Raw genomic sequence first — 13,846 nt, forward strand, 5'->3', positions numbered from 1 at the left:
ACCTCTGCTGGATCAGTAAAGTATCACCTTATTATCAAAAGTTGGACAATCCCTCTGCCCGGGCCGACGCTCGAGTCTCTTCAGCTTTTATCAGGTTTCACACCCCGACAGCTGTTGAGTTTGAAACCAGCAGGACATCCAGTCTCAGTGATGGTGTGTAACCATGTGTGTGTGTCTGTGTGCACCAACAACAGCACCACAATGTGTTTTACAGCCTGGGAAGGTACAGTCCTCGGGGCTCGTGTTGTTAGTGAACCACATTCTTCTCTCTTCTCATAATCACACACAGACCCACAGTTCAACACCAGGGCAAGGCTCAGAAACACAGAAACACACTTCTTTCATCACAGAAAAAATCTTTTATTGATATCTTTTTCTCATTATTTTAAAATCTTTTTCTCATTAGCATCTTATAGTATTCGATAGGACATTTTGCTGGAGCATTTGTACACACGACAGCAGTATAGTTTTCAAAGCGTGTCATGCTTTGAAAACTATATTGTTTTCTTGTGTGCCAGTGTTTTAATAAAATAATCTTGTTCCTTACATGAAAGAGGTTCACCTTTTATTCCTATGATCCTCTTAAGCTATGTTTATAGATTCATTTTTTTATCTAATCAAGATGGGAGCAGTATTTATGATAAAGCTGCAGTCATAAAATGTGCAGAGCAGTTTGTTGTTTTTCACGACTGGTACGACTCAGGGATTGTTTGCCTTTTTTATATTGTATCCGGACCATGAAACGCAGTGATGTAACTTTTAATCACAATGTAAAAGAACTTATAAAACTTGAAAGAAAACTACATTTTCCCATAAGCTGGTAAAGATGGTGTCATTACTTAATGATGGTCCAATGTACCACATGCTAAAAGTGATAAGATAAAAGAATCACTGAAACACCTCTCTTTAGCATTAAGAATTTCCATTGAGCTCTTATCATGGCTGCTACTTAGATACTTCTCAGTCATGTTACTTAGTTAGGAACCTCCCAAACTCTTCGCCTAATGGCACGTTCCACCTTTGGGACTGCTCCAACTTTCTCAGTTCAAAATCTGACTTCAGGGGGCATTCCAGTTGAAACTTCTGACTAGGAACTTGGAAATTTCGACTTCTGAGTACATGCGCCTCTACTGTGTTCATCATCTTGGCTCATCCACCAGTTGAGACACATCTCTCAAAACCATAAATGTCAACGCCATGGTGGCAGTAAGGTGAAAGGTCATGTGACCACATACCCTCCGATTCATCCTCTCATTCTCTGATATTTTATAACTGCTTGCTGTGTTCAACATACCGTCACCTGAAACTTCTCTATCTCAACACAGTGAAAAACTGCTCATTGGATCAACTGCACATGTTCTTTAAACAAAAGCAGAAAGCAAAGGAAGAAAAGAGTTGTCTGGACTTCTCACCTCTCCCTCCCACCATCTCCCTCGCCTGTCGTCTTCTCTGAGGCCGTGAACCTGACAGGTGTGAAATTATACCTCAATCCCCTCATTCTGTTTTTCTCCTCTTTCCTCCATCATGCTCCCCTGACCTCCACAAACACATCTGGCAGATGGTTAGCGAAAGAGCAAGATGGTGGATACCTGGGGGACAGGAAACTAGGCTGATATTTGTAGAGCTTATATTCACAGTGTTTAAATTTAACAGCTTGTGCTGAGTCCTTCTTTTTTCCTTCTCGTCAGGGTGGAGGAGCTCCAAAAATGGCATTACAGTAGACGATCATTAAGCGATAATCCCCCCACCCAGCTTTTCCAAGTGGTATTAGTGTTGGTGTTGTCGCGAAGAAGAATATATTAACTTATTCACCACTGCTCATTTTATAAAGGTCACCGCCAGGAAATGTGTTATTTGTCTAAATTATCAAACAGACAATGAATCATTTGTTTGTTTCTGGCTGCTAGCTGTAGCATTAGCAACATTGCTACCTGCAATCACAATCGCTGTGGTCCAAAACAAGAAACAACTGTAAGAATCCCAATTTGTTGTTCTTGAGGAAATATTGCCAACAGTTTCAACCCGCTCAAATCCCAGATTTCTGTCCATGCTTGGACTGGTCAAAAGACTACCATGACAAGTCCTGATGGGCCATAAAAAATCTATAGTCGGTCCCAGAGAAGTCCAGATGTGACTTTCTGTTCCAGTCCGACCATAGCTCACTCCATTAAGTAAATGCTACTACAATGTCATTATACTGCAGAATCAGTATTTACTTAAGTTAAAATTGTTGTCCATTGCCACTTTATTGGAAGCTGTTGATGTCATTTTTTCTGAATGTTTTGCCTCCTACTCATTATAAAGCTAATGAGGTTAGCTTGGCCAGCGATAGTCAAAGTCAGTGTTCGACAGTGACCACATTAAGTTTTAACTTGCTTTATGACTCATCACTTTTAAATATTAATGACTTGTACTGGATAAGGGAAGGAACTCTCAGTAACTGAACTAGCTGTTCCTTTGTGGTGAAAAACAAGCTGAGGCCATGTTTAGTTCAGAGAGCAACAAGAGGTTCTATGAACTCTTTGAACGGTTGCAAAGCTAAATTGGGGCGTGTCCATATAGTTTTTTTTTTTTTTTCAGAGCGCCCGCAACTTTTTTCAGTTGTTCCCAATGAGGAAATGGCCTATGCAGTTACCTTGTTTCAGAGTGCTGGGCCTTTTCTGCGCATCCGCTCCAAGCGCTTCTAATTACAAGTTTCCGATCTTTTCAGAAAGGTGCTGGTGCCATCGCTGTAGTTCCTTTTCAGGCAACCAATCAGATAGGGCAGTCTGTCTTTCTCGCACTGTATATGTCAAACAAAAACTGTCATAACAGACAGAAAAAATCAGTTGTGTAAGCAGATCACCAGACACTGAATGTTGTGAGTGGTGTTTTGCTTTTATCACAGTACACATTATAAGTTTGCTGTTAGCTGTGAAGCCTCTGTTAACATAGCATTAGCCACGTAGCTGCTAGTAATCAAAGTGGGCTGGATGTCTTGAGTCTTCAACTTGGTTGGAACCAAAACAGCAGGTGTGAAAGGGGGTCTCGGCCTGGATCAAACCGAACCACGCTTTGGCTTGTTTAAAGGGGATTTTTGTATGGTTCGGACTTTTTGACCAATTACAGGAAGTTGAGGCAGGCTTGTCCACCCTTAAACAACAGGAGAAGAAAAATAACCATAAGACAAGTATGAAGAGAGAGAGGTAGGATGAAATATTTAATGGTAATTTGGCCCTATGACGAACTCAAAAGTCAACGTGAAGAAGTGCGGAAAAAAGCAGAAACTTTTAGAAACTATTTTCGGAGAGGATGAGTTGAATTGACAACGCACCAATGTCAGAAGCTCTTCTATGTAGGCACCTGTCAGTGTTAAGCATGGGGCAACTCAACAGACGTAGGTGGTGACAACAGGACGTACAGCACTTGTGAAACTGCAACGTCAAACCAAAACTAACTGGATCAAATGTATACAAAGAAACACAAACATATACACCCTAAAGATTGTTCACACCTTAGGTGAAAGATTTCTTGTGTGAAAGAGAACAGCAAAGAACTCTCTTTTCCCCTCTGCTGAGCTTTGATCCAGTTCTGTCAGGACAAACTTTTCTACTCCCTTTGAGATTGACAGTTAATGACCACTAAGTGGAGGGCGCCAGTCTGCTAGCATTACTGGATCAAGGGCATAAATGCATGAGCTTACAAAGTGCGTGTGTGTATCCAAACCTACGTTAACACTCACTCAAGACTGCCAGCATGTTTCAGCAAGTACCAATCATGAGTGTGTTTGTGTGTGTGCATTAGGAAATATTTATGCATGCATGCGTCAGTGTGTGCGATTATGTGTATATGTGATCTGTGTGTGTCACTGTGTGCGTCACTGCATAAAACATGAATGTGTGTGTTCCCATTATTGTCTTCGGGGTTATTGTAGAAAGTGTGTGCACGTCCAATCGCCCGCGAGTCTCGTTCGATAATCGTTCGGCGTCTCTTGCGTCTTTCCTGAAACAAACGCCGCCGCAGAGCTCGACCTCGGCTCTTCACCCACTTTCCTTCTTCTCTCCTTTCCATTTCTAAAGCAGTTTTCTTCCTTCTTTCATTTCTCCACGTAGCGTGTTTTAACTTATTCGTGATATCGATTCCATGTGTCTCACAGCTGCGCCACAACTTCACCAAACCCTTCTGGCCTGGCGTGGATTTCAACTTGCTGCTGCTGCCACCGTCTCCTCTCTTTGTCAAAGCTTGATCCTGCATTCAAGTCGAGTTCTGGTCGTTTACCAAAAACGAGGATGAAGAAGGCTTGAGATGCAACTCACGTGCGCTGAGGAATGAGAGAAATGCATCACCCATCATCTGTGAGAGCAGACGTGACAGGGAACAGGCAGCAGAGCAGGTCGTCGGCCCTCAACTTCGACAGGTGCAGGTGCAGCTCTGAATTTGTGATGTGGTTTTTTCCACTGCTGGTCATGTTGCTGCATTCAGATTTTATTCATTGTTGCTTTGATGCTCTTCTTCTGTTTTTTCCTCTATTTGCAGTTTTGTAACGTTTGTTTAATGTCAGGGTTTTTCCATTCTCAGAAAATTCATCAGCAACTGTTTGTTAATCATGTGAGTCATTTAATAATTTTGCTTTTGGGCTGTTGGTGCAAGAAATAAGCAAACTGAAGATGTCATCTTGAGCCTATAGGAAATTGTGATGTGATTTTGTGATTTTGCCAATATATACATAAACAATTTATGAATTATTGGAAAACAAATGGCTAGATAATGGTAATAACCTTTGGTTGTAGTTGTTTGTTTTTGTTTATGTAAGAAGACAGAAGTAAGTTTAATTTGTTAGAAACTTTCATCACCATTAAGCTCATAAAATGCTCAATGAAAAAGACTTGAGACTCTTTTATGTTCCTCTGATTCATCTACTCATCTTTCCTCCTTTCCTTCTTACCTCCACTCTTATTCCCTCCCTCTTTACCTATACTCTCATCATCATCACTCTTCATTCTCGTTATCCTCTCTCTCTCTCTTTGCTGTTTTTCTCTTCCTTTCATTCTCATTTTTTCTTTCTCTACCCACTTCTCTTCCTCTTGCCCTATTCCTCCTCTACACCTACTTTTCATCCTCCTTATTTCTTTCTTTCCTTTTCTTTTTCACCTCCTTTCTCCCTCTCTCCATCCTTACAGTACAATACCCTGTCTGTGTGACTCAGGTACAGTACCATGTTTTCCATATGGCTCCCATTCACTCGCAGTAGAGAAAGGCTATATTGTAGAAAACCTGGGCTGTAAAAACATAACAGGGGCGACTCTTAAAATATAATGAAAACCCTGCTCCTACATTTACATCGCCTGGAGGAGCAGTTTCACCTGGCTGTTAGAGGCAGCGTCTCGTACCTGAGAGCTCGTAGGTTTGATCCTGGTGACAGCTAAATGTGATCTGTGATCCTGAGCATCTCTCTCTGACTGGTAATGACTCAAAGTCTGTCTCTCAGGCAGATTTCAACTGTACTGAACCAATGATACAGGTACCTATGTTGTTTTTGTTTTCAAAAAATAAGTGTAAAGGTTTGTCTTGGAAAAACAAAACTTGGATCTGTATTTTTTCAGTTGGCTAAAAAAAAGTGAAGAAAACTGGGTCTACGACTACGACCCAGAGACCAAACATATGGGGAGGAAGAGCAGCAGAAGAAGGTCCGTCAGACCAGGAGGGCGACCAAGAACAGGTTTGTTGTTTTCGTTGATATTTGCAGGGTTGTGCTCTGGGAATTCGTCCGCCAGGGTCAGACTTTGAATGCTGCGGTCTACTGCATCGTTCTGAGGTGTCTGAGGGTTGTGGTTTTAACACAAGCTCAAGACATTTTCAGGTTTTATTCTCTGACATAAAATCCGTCAGTAAATCCCCCACTCCTGATGTTTGAAGCTTTTATTTGTCTTAAAAAAGGTGTTTGCTAACGAGTGTCTAAATGAGACTAAACTTGTTCATGGGAGTTCATTTTCTGCAATAGTCAAAAACCCAATTAAAAAATCCCATTGTTTTTTTATGGAGGAAACCAGGTTGATGCTAACTTCAGGGTTGAACTACAAAAATACCACCGCTCTCTTGTGTTTTGTTTGTTATAGACAAAGTCTCAGAACTTTTTGATCACACCTTGTAAACACAGGTGTAGAAGCATGAGGAAATAAGTTCTTTATCATTCTTGGTTTCTTCCTGTATTTCTCTTTGGATCTGTGACAAATTAGTTTCACCTGATTTGGTTTTAAACTGGAATAAAAGGTTCATGTTAACAAAACCATAAGAAAAGAAAAACTAAATCAAACTTAAGACCGAAAACAGCGAACCTGATGAAATATGAAACAATGCTGCTCTTACTTATGGTTTGGATTCAGAGGCCTATTCACAGACACTGATTAAATTAGAAACACTAAATGTACCTTGAATAACTGAATAACTCAATTCACAGTAACATGTGACAGCTGTGCGTGTGTGTCCTAATTAATACAAACAACATTTACTTTGTGCAGAGACTCTTGTGTAATCGCACATAAAACGAACTCGGAAAAATACAAAAACACACACACACACACACAAGCTTTCACTAGAATAATGCACTGTACTTTTCAGACAAATTATATTAGTAAAAACACATGGCTCAGACGCACACACAGCGTAATATTCTCGGCTCATAGGCATCGATATCAGGGGTGATATAATGACTCCCGAGGGCTCTGACCTTTATAAGTGGGATGGAAAACAAACGCAGCGCTTAGACAGCTGCCCACGAACACACACACTAACACACACACACACACTTTCCAACTTTTTGCTATGATTTATTGTGATAAAAGGGAGGACCGTGGCCTTGGCAGTCTGCACTACATTTCTACCAAGATGATTTTTTTTTCTGCTCCTGTTATTTGTGTTGGTACTGGAGCAAGACTCACTGTGTGTGTGTGTGTGTGTGTGTGTGTGTGTGTGAGGGTCTAGACTGCTGTGTGTATGTTTGCATAGCCCTCCGACTAAGGACTTGATAAGTTTCCAGCTACTGAAAACATTTATTTATTCTTTCCTCCCTTTTTATACAAATGGTCTTTAGCAGTCAGTGGGAGTGAGTGTGTGTCTGTGTGTGTGTGTGTGTGTGTGTAGTAGGTTTAGTGTGGTTTTTTGTCATTAAAAAGGTCAAAATTTTAATGTGATTTTAGGTAGTTATCTATATCGTTCTTATAATTCTTACATGTGATTCATTCCTCCTTCGTTTCATGGACGAGAAACATATAAGACAAGAAAAATACGGGAAAGATTTATCATCAGTGAACTAACACAGTGTGTGGCCACAACCCTGAACAACCCACAGTCTGATTTTAGACTGTTTCACCGAAGCTGATTACAGACAGTAACCAGTTAAGCCTTGGATACACACCGACATGAACAGCTGCTAACAGCACATGTGCTTCTATACGATGCTATAATCGCATTGTGCACATACGCAGACGTGACGCCCATATTTGCCACCAGGAAACATGAGGGCAACCTCCTGACAGCAAAAAGAAGAGCAAGAGAACAACATGAAAAAGTTAAAAATAAGCAAAGAAAACTGTGGCTGTGACCGCTTAACGACAACTGGGCGAAGGATGAGAGATGGTTAAAATGCAAACATAAAACCTGAAAGACTTGAACATCCAGTTTTAATTAGATAATGCCTCATTTGCATATTTAAACATTCAATCAGTGAGTCAACTGTTTTTCCTGTATTTTTCCTTTTTGTTTTTTATGAAACATGGATTACTGCCAAGCTACAAGGTCTCTGCAGCGATGGGTAAACGCCTAATTTAACCATCTGCTGCCAGTTTAAAGAGTCCCTACATGTGGATTTATACAGAGCTGAGAGACAAAAGAAAAGGATAAAAGAAGATTTTATTGTGTGGAACTGAATTTAAGGTTTGACTGATTAGTTCTAATACGCTGAGGTGGAGGTTTGAAGTCTAGACACACACACACACACAGACAAAAACACACACCAGAAACCCTTTATTAGTCAGCTAATCTTTAAAAACACACACCACCAGGGGGGTAGCACTAAATCAACTCATGAAACTGTAACGAAGGCCACAACACACACACACACACACACACACACACACACACACACACACTCTCTCTCCAAATAAGGGTTGGCAGTGCTACAGTGTTGTTATCTTAATGGGTAAATGTGCAGTTTAGTCCGGGAAAGACACACAAACCTGCACACAAATCGATCTATACACGGACGCACAACTCGGTCGTATATAGACAGACAACCTCTGCACACACACACACACCTTTTAACACAGGAGACACACACAGACCAGCCTGTAAAAGCCATGTAAAAAAATAATAAAAATGAAGTTCTGCTCCCTGTACCTTTGGCTCTTTAATTGGCGGAGGCCTGTGATTGGCTGCTGGACGCCTGCCAACAACCAGTGAGAGGCCTCGGCCTGCTCGATCAAAACCATGAACTCTTAAAACAGCGGGAGAGCAGAGTGTGTGCGTGGGCGTGTGTGTGTGGTCACCTTTAGTTAAGAGTATAAACGGCAACAACACACACACAGACACACACATATGCACAATTATGGCTGCATGATTACAGTCTACATTTACCATAAAACCTTAAATTAATGAGGTATGTGAAACATCCTTTGTGTGTGTGTGTGTGTGTGTGTGTGTGTGTGTGTGTGTCAGCCACATGTGTTAGAGTCATAACAGTCGCAGTAGGAGGTTTCAAAGCCACAATGGTCCTTATAATGTAATGTAATGTAACTGCATACGTGAAATGTTTGACACACCTTCAGCACAAAATTCACACATACCAGACTCCACTGACAAAAACAGGAATTTTACAGAGTAGGAAATGGGAGCTGCTACCTTGATCCTGTTAGTTTGTTTGTGTTATTGTGTCGTACTTTTACTTCAGTAAAGTATCTGAATACTTCTTCCTCCACTGAAAGTCACACAATGACACAAACAAACTAACAGATTAAGGCAGTGGTAATGCAGTAGCTCCTGTGTTCTGCTCGGTAAAATTCCTCATTTTTTCAATGGAGTCTGGTATTGATGTCTCTGGTTAAACACAAACTCTTAAATAAAAAGCTCTGTCTCTGTAGGAATCCTATCATAATGTTGTCAGACTATTATAATAACAATCTGAGCCTGTCAGTGTCAAAAAACAAGACTCAGGTTCAAAATAACGGAGTTATCCTTTAAGTAGAATCAAAAACAGGATTTAATTTAATGAAAATCTTAATGATCGTAGCTTTAATGTGATCGTACTGAGAGATTAAAACTATTAAACTAGTAAAAAGTCCTCCTGACATCAAGTCAAAGCAACACACATGGACACAAGGACAGAAAAAAACATCATTTGGACGCTTAATTAAAAATGAAAGCATGATGGAAACCAAACCTCAACACACTTGCATGTGGAAAATACATGTTAATACACTCCTGTCACACACACATGCATACAGAGTAGGTCATCAGATTAGAGTAGACTAGGCCTACGCTGAAGTCAGGGAAATAGTTTAAATGTTAAGTGGAAACTGAGCCGAGCTGTGGAGGGGAATTAGCGCCGATGTATAGCTCTATTGTAGTGGACGCCTTTGAACATATACACACACAAACGTCAGAAACACACACACACACACACACACACACACACACACAGATGCGAAAAAGATTTGGTGATTAGAGGTTAATGTTTGAGACAGCTCTGGGTCCTGAAACAGGCTGAGAAAACAAGCGGTAAACTCGGTTTAAATGGATTTATTTTATGAAATCTAATAATCGCAGCAATAAAAACATATTGGAATAATGTTTTGGCCGTTTCCTCTCTGACGTCTAAACCTCTATCCCCCTCTTTTTCCTGCTTGCGTTTACAGGAGGTGAGTGGAAGGATAAAAAAAAAAGACGATTGAACCCAACAGGATGTTACATCGTGAAGCTGGCCGTCGTCCCGGTTGTTTGATTGGTCCAAACAGTTAGTCCACACTGATTTAACTTTTACTGCACCGCTATAAGCCCTGGCTTTAGGAATTACACATGAGCTGAACATTTAATTAAAAGAAACGCAACAAGAAGGATGGAGGGAAAAAAAGAGGAAAGAGCAATAAAATTAGTGAGGGAAAAAAGCATAAGTTAAACCACTTTACTGTTAAGAAAAAGGAGAAATAACGGATTGAAGTAAATGGATTTGGAAGAGGTTTTCGGGCTAGGAATGGTTTCCCCCAAAAACCTTGTTGTTTTTATTTTTTCCTGAAGCCGACATCTAAAGTTTCAGGACAAGGCAGAAGATGACAAACACACACTCGGTCTTTTGCAGACCCCCTGAACTCAGCGTTAAAGCAGAATACCATGAGGGTATTAACTCGTACAAATACACGACGAACCCTCTCTCCAGTCACGGTGGTCGGCGGCTGCTGGCACGGAGCACTATCAATAAAGGTTGTGACATTGATTTAAGGTAGATGAAGAGGAGGAGGGGAGGCAGAGACCTGGAGTCTGACTTTTATTATCAGCTGTGGAAGCTGTGATTTTGGTATTTTTCTATGTAGCACCCTGGTTTAACCTGATGGTTAAAGGAGGGGACTGAAGGTCACCAGGATAACAGCTTCTCCACGCCTCTAAAAAACACAATAAACAACCAGAAAAAAAAAAAAAAGTTTTGTGATGGAATAAAATTAAACGAATCACGTGAAGATGTTTGTCTTATGTTTGAACTTTAATAATGTTCGTTTAATTGTGTATTTTGAAGCAGAGCTGGATCCAGGTGCAGATTAAACGATCCTCAACTGTTTCTGTTCACGTTCAGAGGATTGTGTAGCTTTGACCGAGGTGTGTGAGTTGTGTTAAATTACTGACCCACATCCACAACAGAATAAAAGGCTGAATGTCCATCTACCATGTGAGGGTTGATAAAAGGAAAACACACCTGCTCCTGTTGAAGCAGATATTAGAGGAAAAATATCTGCTCATATCTTCATTTAAAACGAGTAAATCTACATTTATACATAGAATATTCTGTCTTTGTTAAAGAGGTAACATCGATGTTGATCTGCTGGACTCAAAATAAAACGTCTGAGTTCTGACTCTTTCTCTGCTTCGTCTGACGGTTAATTAACGGGATGAAAAATATCTTGTGGCTTTAAGAATAAAGACAGGGATCCAGATTTTATTTTATGACTATAACTACATTATTAAAATATTGGTCCTGACCCAGTCTCACCCCGAGCATGGACCTGGTTTTGACCCTAAACTCTAAGTGAACTGGACTAAAGGTGGTCCTGGACCCGCTGCAGCTCGGAGCTTATTTATTTATTTCAAATCGACTTTTTTTTTTCTCTCTCCCTCTCTTTCTCTCTGAAGTGTCACCAACACAAACCCACGCTTTGCCAAACGGCACCGCAGCTGAGCTTGTTATAGCGTTTTTTAAAAATGTTTTTAAAAAAGCAGCTGATGAGGACGTGAGAGTGATAAAGAGTTCAGCGACCGAGCAGCTCCGCCGTTCATACGAGACAATGAACAATGAGCTGCACTCAAAAACACTCTGTGTGCACTTAGATTTATAGAGCAATCATCACAGTACGAAACTAACTTTACTATCTATTGTTGCTCGCAAAACAACACAGAGAGATATTGTGTAACTGTGACCACCAGAAAGCACTGGAAACACACACATACACACACTGTAAATCAGAACAAACATGTTCTGTAACACAAAAAAACTCACATAAACAAACACAGACATTTAAAAATACACAAAAAAATTAAAAAACAATGCGGGCACCCGACACTGACGTGCATGTATGCAAAAAAACACACATGAAAGCCGAAAACAAAACAAGCAAACATGAGAAAAACTTTCGAGATGCTACACAAAACAACACAAACCCAACTGCAGAACATCTCCAACTGATTGCCACAGCCGTTAAAATCACACACACTTCATTTCACTTCATCGCTGCTTTTACTGTCAGCCTCAAGGGTCGTTAAGGAGGCCGCTTCTTAACGACCTCCTCCTCCTTAACGAGACAAAATAAAAGTCCCTCCTTTTAAATCTTATTAGTGTTCATGCTAATTTGTAATCATAACATCCCACTGGTTTGGTAGAAGTGTGTGTTGAGTGTGATAAAGGCCACACACACAATAGGAGTCAAGAAATACCAGGCCTGAACAAAGGCAGGCATTGTTTCGTTGGGATGTTAAGGGGGTGGGGTGGGTGAGGAGGGGTGAGACATGACAAAGTTACAGCTCCCACACTGCAGTGCTACAATAAAGGTGGTGTTATAAAGGTGGCGTTTTTTTGGTTCCTTTTGTCTCCTTGACCTGACTAACTTCACACAGGAAGTGACAGCGCTCGTCTCTCCTTGACTTTTAGGGACAACATCCTTCAAACAAACGCGACCTTGAAGATGTGCGAGGGCTTCACACTTACTGTTTTTCCCGTTTCCTCTTCTCCGACGTCCCCCCTCAGGATTCAGCCTCCATTCTTTTACTCTCACGCTCCTCTTCCTCCTCCTCCTCCTCCTCCTCCGGCTTGGTCCAGAGCTCGCTCGTAAGTTTCAGTCGGGTCGTTTGAACTCTCGGGCAAAAGGTCAGGACATCTGAAGTGCAGGGTGTGAAGAACATTTTGTTTTAAAAAAAGAAAAAAAAAGGCCATCTTGGGAGATTACAGGAATGTGCTGTGACGGTTTCCTGAGTTTTCAGGAAGAGCTGGTTTGGTGGATGAAATCGCTAAAATGCGACAAACTAAAATGTATATTTGACACATTTATTTATTATCAACTCAGGCAAAAAGTCTGTGAGCTTTTATATTTAACAATCTCACATTGGATATAACTCACCTGCAAACAACATTTCTGGCACAACTGAACTCAACTGTTGTTTGTTATTGTGTGACTTTCAGTGGTGGAAGAAGTATTCAGATACTTTACTGAAGTACAAGTACCACACAATAACACAAACTACAGAGACAGAGCTTTTTATTAAAGAGTAAGATCCTTTTTGTTTAACCAGAAACATCTCTATACATCACTACCAGACTCCACTGACCAAAACAGGAATTTTACAGAGCAGATCACAGGAGCTGCTGGAATACCACCACCTCCATCTGTTAGTTAGTTTGTGTTATTGTGTGACTTTCAGTGGTGGAGGAAGTACTCAGATACTTTACTGAAGTAAAAGTACCACAGAATAACATAAACAAACTAACAGAGGTATTCCAGCAGCTCCTGTGTTCTGATCAGTAAAATCACTATTTTGTCAATGGAGTCTGGTAGTGATATATGTTTCTGGTTAAACAAAAAGGATCTTCCTCTTTGATAAAAAGCTCTGTCTCTGTAGGAATCCTGTCCATAATGTTGTCAGACTCCAAAAAAACTCAGTTATCTTTTAAACAGAATCAAAAACAGAGTTTAAATCTGAAGGATTATAACTTTAATGTCATCCAACGGAAGGAGTAAAACTACTAAACTATTAAAATATCCACTTGGGATTAAATAAAAGCATCCCTATTAATCATTTGTACCACAAAAAGTAATAAGGCCCAGGTTCAAAAATACAGGAGTTACCCTTTGATTTTAATAATACAATTACTGCAAATGAAATCTCTTCATCTCTACATGAAACTGTATTTCAACTTAATGAAGTGAAGCTGATTTAACAAGCATGAAATAAAAATCTGACAGTGTCACAAAATCACTAAGATGAGATAAACAGACTTACATCTGGTATAGAAGTGTTTGCAGATAGAAGCCAGAAGATAAAACCACAGGTGAAGACAAAACACCTCTGCAAGGCAGGAGAACAACTTCCTGGTTTGAAGCCACATGACCTGAAATGT

At 40.4% G+C, this 13,846-nt stretch overlaps 1 long non-coding RNA gene across 1 annotated transcript in view; it reads right to left on the minus strand.

Moving 5' to 3' along the window:
* The window catches only part of LOC108902786 (uncharacterized), a 206,343-nt gene extending 192,497 nt beyond the window's left edge, over positions 1 to 13,846 (minus strand). Inside the window, exons 1-2 of the long non-coding RNA XR_001964144.2 lie at positions 13,729 to 13,846; positions 12,440 to 12,608 (exon numbers count right to left, since the gene is read on the minus strand). This is a non-coding gene — a long non-coding RNA (uncharacterized LOC108902786). The remainder of the gene's footprint in view (positions 1 to 12,439; positions 12,609 to 13,728) is intronic.

This window comes from Lates calcarifer, linkage group LG14 (assembly GCF_001640805.2).
Source record: "Lates calcarifer isolate ASB-BC8 linkage group LG14, TLL_Latcal_v3, whole genome shotgun sequence".
Classification (NCBI taxonomy): Eukaryota; Metazoa; Chordata; class Actinopteri; family Centropomidae; genus Lates; species Lates calcarifer.